General features: G+C 37.9%; 1 long non-coding RNA gene across 1 annotated transcript; it reads right to left on the bottom strand.

Moving 5' to 3' along the window:
• Window positions 1-438: 438 nt before the first annotated feature.
• On the bottom strand, window positions 439-5060 carry LOC116596791. Its single transcript, XR_004288316.1, has 3 exons — window positions 4932-5060; window positions 995-1066; window positions 439-567 (listed from the first exon to the last, which is right to left on the bottom strand). It is a non-coding gene; the product is annotated as an uncharacterized LOC116596791 (long non-coding RNA).
• Window positions 5061-9941: the final 4881 nt, after the last annotated feature.

Here is a 9941-nt window from a genome sequence, read left to right as displayed (position 1 = left end):
GCCCTTTTCAGGATGGGTCGTAGGGAATGCCATCTTTTTGCTGACTGCAGTAGTACTTTTTCCAGATATGAACACTTAGTTATGTCAGTATAAGTGAATTAAGATTTGAAACACTTTCATTAAGGCAACCAGATAGCTTCAGTGCCCAGTCAGTACCAAGTTCTGTTTCTAGAGGTTCCTTCACCAATACCCCCACCAGCACTTACCCTGCAGGAAGATTAACAAAAGAATAATAAAGGAATCTCTTAAATCTCTTTGTCCAAACTCCACAGGCTTCCTGAATGACTTATAAACATTTCTCAAATATGCATCCAAATATGAAATTATAAGACCATCTATTTTGGTTCACAAGCCATCCAATGAATAGTTCTCTCTGAGCAAAGAGAATAGTGGACAATATAAACCTAAAATGCTACAATTACATGGTAAATCATTGCTTTCCATCTTTTTTCATCTTTTAAATCCACAGGAGGGAGAAAGACCATAATAGGTGTTTTCAGAAGAGGTGGTTACATTTCCTGGGTGGAACCCTCTCTGACTTCAGCCGTGCTCCTATATATAGTCATTCTAGGAAAGGGGAAGGAATAGACAGACTTTAAAGCCTTAGGATACCACAATTTACAACAAACTACATCCCATTAAGCTGTAACACTCACCACATTAGCGTGAAATCCAGGGTCTTTTAGGTTAAAATCTAAAACAAGGTAATATGGTACACTTGAAAAATCCCAGCTTCTGAACCCAGGCATAGACTAGCTGTGTAAATTTCCCACTCTCTGATCTGGGTTTATCTCATTATAAATCAGCTAATCTAGCTGAGTTGTTGTGAAGTTCAATGATAGGATACAAAATGCCCAACACGAAGTCTAATATTAAATGGCAGTTGCAATTAGGAGAAATAATAACTGATATGTCTAAGTGGTAGGCATCATGTTAAATGCTATTCAAAGATCATCATATTTAACCTAGTAAGAACCTTTTGAGGTAGGTATACCTGTCATCCTTGGGTTGCAAGATGGAATCCAGAAAGTCCAGTTAAATTGAAATTTCACATGCCAAGCAGTGTCTGGGACATACAGAACATTTAAAAAATTGTCGTTTACCTAAATTTAAATTTAACAGCATATTCTATATTTTTATTTGCTAAATCTAACAACCTTTTATTATTCCCATCAAATGTAGTCATAGAGTACTGAAGACACTTGTCTAGCATCACAAAGCTAGCAAGGTGCTGAAAAGAGATTTGACTCCAAGAGTGGCATGGAAATCCAGGGCCTGAAATATTATGTTATGTTATTATTATTACCAGTACCATGCTATGCAGTAGTAATTCAGAGTGCCTGCATTGCTCTGCTCTCTGACTTGGGAGACCAGAAGAGTGAATCTATGCTCTTCTCAGCCCAGGATTCCTGACTTACAGATTTCCAACAGGAATCCAGGCAGTGATACCAATGAATAGGACAGGAGAGAGATGTAGGGAAGCTTCTGCCACATTTATTCCTTACACTGACTTGACCAAGGCCAGCCATACAAGGAAACTCTTAATCCATGACCTGAAATTCCAATTCCCATCACCTACTCTCACTTTATGAGAACTACCAAATTTGCCCAACACCCACCACCAGGTAAGTTATCAAATAATAGATCCCAAACGACTCCCTATACTTGTCAATGAACATTGATCTGGAATATCCCTCTTCAATTTTAAGAAACACAGCAAGAGCCAAAAACACTTAGCAAGTATTTTTTTTTTTTTAAATACATGATAGTGGGTTCCATCCGAGTCTGTGCCCAATACTAATGAGTGTAAAGTAATAAATGTATCTGGAAAGCTTTCTCAGTAGCTAAACTGGGTCAGCTGACACATAAAATGTGCCATCCCTGTGTCTTTCTGTTAAACCTGAAGCAAGCAGTCTTTGAGGAGGAGGCAAATTAAAGCATGATACTTTACTGAGGCTGCAGTAAATTGCTCTCTGACCCTTCTTTGTTTTCTATGCACTTTACTTTGCTCAGTAAAGCAGCCTATGGGAGTAACCCCTCTCACGTGGCTGGTGCAAACACCTAGTGGTAACAGGCTTCCTCTGTAATGGAGAAGGTGAGTGATTAATGTGGCTTGTTTCCTTGACCTTGAAGGAAAGAGGAAATCACTAGTGTAAGGAAACAACACAAAACTTTCACCCACAGGAGGACCGCTGATTCTGCCAGTTGTGATTAGGTACAAACTAACAGAAAGGGACTGGATATGGAGAAAATGCCAAGAAAGCTTCAAACCTCATTCTATGGCTTGTTCGGTCATAAAGGCAAAATAATCATTTTTTTTTTCCAACCTTCTATATTATGTTCTCTTGCTACAGGTAAAATCACAAGCTAGAGCCAACACAAATATTCCTGTCTGTTTCCTATCATGGTCAGTGTGAATTATAGCAACTTCAAGCAAATAATTGGCTTGTATTGAGATAGTCCTTGAACCTCCTAAAGGACTTCATAATTACAGAGTAAACTTCACAATGTCTGAGAAGCAAATTATGCACCAAGGTACACTGAGAGGTAGTATCCATTCTCAGCACTTGACAAGAAGTTGGCAGAATTGCTGTGGTCTGAGGTCTTTCCATACTGGTACCTGGGCCTTCTGTATAATCTTGGACAAGTCATTTATAGGAACTTTTCCAGAATGTGTATATCCATACACAACATGCATATCTTCCCTAATCCTCTGTGTTCAATGAGACTTTAAAGTCTTTGCAGATGTAATTGAGTTATGATGAGGTCATACTGGATTAAGGTGGCCCCTAAATCCGATTGCTGGCATTCTTATAAGGAGAAGGCCATACAGAGACACACAAAATAAGAAGTCCATGCTAACATGAAGCCAAGATTGGAGCTGTGTGGCCACGCACGGAAAAGTCAAGGAAAGATCCATCTTCGGAGCCTTCCGAGGGAGGCTAGCCCTGTAACACCTTGATCTCAGACTTTTGACCTCCAGAGATTTGAGAGAGGTCACTTCTGTTGTTGTAAGCCACCCAGTGTGTGGTATTTTGCTCCAGCAGCACCAGGAAATGAATACAATATGCACCCATTCATATAAAATTCAGGTGAAAGGGACAATTCTGGGGAGGCATGGAGAAGTCATAAAGAAGAATAAACTGTCTCTCGTCTACCATCTAATAGAAAGACTAGGTTAAATTAGCAAAACCACCAGCAACAGTACACCGAAGTAGCATCGTGTGCCAGATTTTTATGGGGCAAATTAGAAACATAAAGTATGAAATTACATTTTCAAAAAGAGGGGCACCTAGGTAGCTCAGTGGGTTAAAACCTCTGCCTTCAGCTTGGGTCATGATCCCAAGGTCCTGGGAATCGCATCGGGCTCTCTGCTCAGCAGGTAACCTGCCTTCCCGGCTCCCTCTGCTTGCCTCTCTGCCTACTTGTGATCTCTGTCTGTCAAATAAATAAAATATTTTTTTTAAAAATTTATTTTTCAAGAAGAATGATTTAGTCAGCATATTGCAAGAGCTAAAATTTCAAGCACTTCCTTGATGGCTTGAACCTCACAGGGCTCCAAAGACCTAACCAAGAGCTCCCCGGCTCTTACCAGGTATGCCTATCACACATGAGGAGAGACTCCCCACCCACCTAGTACCCATGTTTTCTAGACAGTCTGTATTTCACCTTCTTCTCAAACTAAGGAGACTCACTTTCCCACCAGCCCACACAGTTACTCAAACAAGGCAATCGCATACTCCCACAGCTACCTGACATTCTTGGTGCAGCAAAACCTGCAGGCTCACTCTGTTCCCCAATGCAATCCCCATGTGGCTCCGTGTGGGGCTCAGTGTCCTTCTCCCCAGGGCTGTGAGTATATGTGACTCACAATTATATAATAAATTATTGTCCATCTCAGCTGTCCAGTGTCACATGTCCTGGTCCCTACAAATCCCAGAACCCCAAGGCAGGAACATCTCCTTCACCAATGAAGTGAAGAAGAGGTAAATAAATCAGTAGGGAAGATCATTCTTTAGGGAAATAAGACTTCTAGGTGTGGTATGTTTGAGCAGGATCCTGGAAAAAAACAAAAAACAACACAAAACAAAACAAACAAACAAACAAACAAAAAACCCACAACAACAACCACAACCAGTAAATGACCATTTGTGAAGAAAATATGAAAAATAGAAACATAAATATGTACACAAAAGAAGAAATTAGCAAATTGAAAACAGAGGTGTCCATTCCAGTGATGGATAGCATAGACCAGCTAGAAGTGGTCAGACTAGAAGGGTGACAGAGAGCCCATTCATACCAATCCAAGAGAGAAGACACAGTAGACACCCAGGCCCAGTGGGGTTATTTTTCAAAAAAAATGTCCCAGACCATATCCAGAGATGAAATATGTCTGCCACTAAGAACTATCAGAGAAAATTAATCTAGCTTTTTTCTATTGGGACACATGAGTTTCCTTTGATTTTTATGTGTTTCCAGAATTCTACAAACATCTATCCGAGATAAAACCAAGCCAGTTTTGAAGCTCTGCAGATGGCCATTACCTAAGCCCATGAAAAATGTGTCTGCAGGCTAGTATCATTTTTTCCCAAAACATGTTCTCATAAGAAAAATAACAACAACAACAAAAATCCAAACCTTACACTTCTCAGTTTCTTTTCAAGATAAATTAGACAGCATTTCACTTATATTTTCTTCCTCCATATAACACTGAAATTTTCTACGGCTTTAACGAATTTGATTTACCTGTATTTTATCCAGGGATTGGGTCCAGTGCTATTGATTACCTTTGCTTTTTCTACATTTGAGGACAGTAAGGATTATAGTAGTTTCCTGATGTCAATTTTTGAGACCAGAGGCAAGATTTCTTAAAACATCCTTTTAGGTAAATGAATGATCGCAGTTTCTAAAAAGTAGAAAAATGGACTGACTTGAATATCTCTTGCATTCTGTCTCCCATTTTTCAAATGTGTTTTATGAGAATGACTGAGGTGGTTACAATAGGAGCAGCTTCAAGAGAAGAAGAGAGAGTTAACAGAGCTGATTTACCCTAAATAATTACTTCCCAGATAATTTTTGAATATCAATCTTATTGAGGTATAATTTACCTCCAATAAAATAGATCCATTTTTTAGTATAAAAAAATAAAATTTCTAAGATCTGCCACCCAGAACTTGTATTTTTAAATTGTATGTGTATATGTTGTATATATATTTACAACCTCAGGAGTTTCACTTGCCTGCCAGTGCACATAATTACTCAAAAAAAGTATATACATACCACATGTATATATTATACCACACATATATATTACATCATTTATAATGTTACAATACATGATACTACATTTTATTGTTTTAATTTTTTAATTTTTAAATTATTTTTTAATTTTTATTTTAATTGAATATAATTCAACATAATTTTATATATTATATATAATTTATATAAAAATGTATACATAAATTATATATAATATAATTTGATATATTGTGAAGAGCACAGTGCTGTCCCAATTCAAATATAATTTTATCTTCAATTTTCCATCTTTGACTCTAAAATTTCTAACATCACAGAGATTATTCCATTCATTTTCACATTATGAATTGGAGAAGTTGTATCCCTAGAATTTTAAGGGAGGAGGGTCAGTCCTCAGCTAAAATGATATTTACTCTCATCTCTCTATTCAGTAAAGCAAGGAGTTTTTTTAAGGCACAATGGACATTTTATGACTAGTTTCCACAATCGACCTGATCGGTTGGAACCTTATTATCATCAAGAACATGACCTAAACCTCATATGGTCTAACCTTTTTTTATTCCCTATTACATCTCATATTTTTTCCAATTGTTCTCACCTTTCAGAGGTTATAATATTAATGACATGCGAGAAGAAGCTTGATATTAATTATAAACTGGTTTGAAAACTCCAGATTTGCTGACATTTGCATAATGGCTTTCTTTTGTTCCTTTCATTCCCAGATAATTGAGTTAGAATATCTCTGTTAAACAAAACAACCTTTCAGAAAGACAATTGGACTTCATTATTATTGGGTCCATGGTCAAAGGAGCGAGACTGATACAAAGTGAAAGTCAAGCAAAGCTTTATTTCGCGCCAAGCATCAAGAATCAAACTGACCAGCCAGGACCATCTCTTGCAAAGAGACGACTCCTCCCAGCCTCACAGACTAACTTTTATAGAGTCAAGGCCATGTGGTTGAGCCTGGCCACACACAGGCGGCCAGCTGAATTACAATTCACCCTATAATAGTTATTTGAACTAGCCTATCACTCTGGTCAGAATTGGCGCCCAAAAGGCAGGGCCCACATTCTTGGGTGGTTAGGGAGGTGCTTTCCTGATTGGATGTCTCCACCCGGCTTGGCTCATCCTTGTATTCTGGGCTCTGTTTCCTCCCCCTGACCTGACACATCCTGGTATATGGGCTCTGTTATCAGGGGCTGATCAGTCATATTTTTCTGGTTTCCCAGACTTGTTTCTAAGTAAGTTTCTCTGGAGGGGGGGGGGGCAGGGTCAATCTAAGTTTACTGCATAAACAACAAAATGGCTCGCTCTGGCTAAGCAGACCCTTACAATTATAATCCTTGGTGAACTAAGAGGTGTTAACACGGTAAAGGAATGTTTCTTTTCTCTTCTTTGGAACATAAATTCTAGAGTTTAGGGTTTCAAAGTTGGCACAGGAAATTAAAACAAAAACAGACACTTAAACACCGTATTGCAATCTATTGGGGAATTAACCAGACAAGGGACAACAGTGACAGCCGTTTCTGTCTATGTGTCTGCTCATAAGGTTCCTGCAGTTCCTCCACCCCTAAGCGGACGTGGGAGAGAGAGTGCTGAGGTGGGACATGCGCTGATTTCACCAGCCACATTTGTTCTATCTTTCTAAGGTTCACGTGAATCCTGCACAGACCCCAAAGAAAACACAACTCCCCAGAAAGACTCGAGGCCCCGAGCCATTCACAATGGTCACACTGCTTTCATTACTTAATCAAACAAATCTTTCTTAAAATTCTAAAAAGTGTGTATATATCTTGGAATAATTCTAGGTCATCAGCTCAAGGCTCACATTTATCAGTTCATTTTCTTTTCTTCTTTTAGAATACATTTCTTTTTATATCGCTGTCCTGTTGCTTTTCTCATAAGAAACCACAATACCTTTTACCTTCAGCATTTGTAATTTTTCCACATCTTTGATTATCCTGTGTTTGTCATTCTTTTCTAGTGTTAGTCATTTGTTTTGCTCCTTCCTGGATGGCCCTGTTATTCTCATCCCGCTTCTAGACTTGTCAGAGTATCCCCCACAAAAGGTTTGTGAGGTCTCCTACTATGTTACTTTGGTTTAACCAAATTACACTTTTTATCGATTTTCATTTGTTTTTCTGATTTCAGCATTTCTTTTTGGGACTAGGAGTCTGGTTGATTTCAGGATTCATCATTTCCTTCAGACTCAGGTCTCACTGTCACCTTCCTTTCATAATCTGGTCAGCTGTCTTCAATATTTTTATACCATTTTATGAGTATTCTACCTTAATCCACTAATCTCTGGTAATGTTAGGCTATTCCTTCTCTTTTTCTTTTTCTATTAACAAAGATATTTGCCCTACCTATTGTTATGCAACCTAGTAATTATTCTTTCTTCATTGTTTTCAGTCAGTATCAATTTAGGTTAGGAAGTTAGTCCACTCTACTGCTGAAAGAAGAGCATGTAAATACAGTTTCCAATGAAAAATAGCATTATAAAATCTAAAACAGAAATCGAATATGGGTTTTAAAACGCTGAAAATAAAAAAAGAATACTAGAAGGGTGAGAAAGGGGAGACGAAACAAATGGATCCCATGAAAATATGTTATTCTATATCAAAATGGGATTTTGCTGTATCCTTTAAAAATCCGTATGTTCCAACAAAATTCAAAAAAAAAAAAGTCATAACGTATGGATAAATGGCCATATAATTTAAGATATTCGGTCTCTGGTTTTGCAAGCCATACTGACCACACTTTTGTGGGCTTGCCATATGAAACATAAACCTTTACCATAGACTCAAGCTATTACCATTCGAATGAAGTGGCTCTGTCTTGTATTACCACTTCCCACAATGACGATCCCATACAATAAATTAATGGGCTATATTACTTAAGGTTTTGATTTATGCTTAATTATAGATTCCCTCATTTAATTACCAATTAAAGACAATAGCCAAGCCTCCCTCTAAACCACTGTCTGAGACTAATGAATTTCCTATTCGTCACAACGGGAAGCTTCCCTAATCTATTTCCTCACCCCCAGACCAGGTTGAGTGCCTTTCTTACATGTTCTCATAACACGATGTTTTTCTCCTTCATAGCCCTTAACATGATCATAATTATTTCAAAGATCGATGCAATTAGCAACTGAACTCTGTCTTCCCTCCTGTCCCTTTCTAAGCCCCACATGGGCACAGACCTGGGCCCACCCTGTTTAATGCATCCCAGTGATAATGTCTCAGTAAATATCTATGGACCACATGCAAAATGAAAGCCAGTGCTATATCCCAAAACTAGTGCTACAAAACTTCTATTACAGAACACTCAAAAGTGTTGTTGCTGGTCAAAACCAGCTGAAGAACTACCCGTCTGTGAATTAAATGTAAGTTCAAAACACATCCCACGTAACAATAAACACTCAACTGCAAATTCGAGAGCAAAAAGTCAGCACTTAGGGTATTTTACCTGTACGCAAAGTGTTTGGGAAGCTTAGGTAAATGCTTTTGAGTAGATGGAGTGAATGAGCCCATTGAAAAGGGAGTTTGTTTTAACTCATCACAGGGACCAAGAGTGTGCAATTAAAGATATTAATGCCTCACAGGGAAAGTAGTGTTATACCTTGAAATACGTGACTTTGGAATGGTGATCCCATTATGGAATACAAATCATGCCTTACAGCTGGTCACTCTACAAAGATGTTCTGAGAGAGATTCATTAGTTCTTTTGTATGGTTTTGCAGTGGGCCAAGCACTATTTGAGATGCTTTTCTCTCCCTTTTATGTTATGTGTGTATGAAATCTCAATATAGATGCTTATATAGTTCACTCTATAAAGCACAGCTGTGAGATTATTGCTTACTATTACATTAAAGAAAGAAACACAATCGAGAGGCCTGGATACAGTGAATAACTGATGAGAGCTATGATTGAAATGCCTTTTTCCACATTTCCAAATGTAGTAGCAAAAAGGAGGTCATTTGCATATGCTATGGGAGTGGAATACAATCTTAATTTGTGTATTTTAAACCAAATCTGATTTTTGCTATTATTATCTGTGTTAATCAAACTGTAAATTCATAATTTCCTGTTGTTATTACTCTAGTCTCCATCTCTTTATTTTAAAAAATTAGAAATTGAGTATCATTGACGTTATTTAAAATCAAATGTTTACATACACATTTCATTACTGAGCCAATTCCTCCACTTAACAAGATAGAGCCAGTTTTAGGAAGAAAGAGAAAGGAGAAGGAAAGGGAGGGAAAAGGCAAGAAGAGGGCTGAGAGATGGAGGAGAAAGAGAGAAAAGGAAGAAAGGAAGGAGGGAGGAGGGAAGGAAAAGATCTTAACACCCTTAACATGCTAATTTAACGCTAAAGCTAGCCCTCTGCTGCAGCCTGCTGGCAGACTGGAGAACTGCAAGTGAGAAAACTGCCGGCAATAAAAAATTTATTATACATGCTTCGTTTTAAATTCAGCAGTCTCAAATAATTTTACTACACATAATCCAGTGGACTATACATGAAACAAAACATGTTGTTTCTCAATTAAGAAGTAAGCTAACTCTGCAAACGGATGTATAAGTATCATAATATACTTCCTTACAATAGGAGGCGTTAATATTCCAAATTAGAAAGTAACGACCAGATTCCTAACCAGACTGCATTAGTTAACCGCTCACTTC

The sequence above is a fragment of the Mustela erminea genome, chromosome 8 (assembly GCF_009829155.1).
Source record: "Mustela erminea isolate mMusErm1 chromosome 8, mMusErm1.Pri, whole genome shotgun sequence".
In the NCBI taxonomy this organism is placed as follows: domain Eukaryota; kingdom Metazoa; phylum Chordata; class Mammalia; order Carnivora; family Mustelidae; genus Mustela; species Mustela erminea.
The sequence above is the reverse complement of the archived record's forward strand: the minus strand, read 5'-3'. Positions and strand labels throughout refer to the sequence as shown.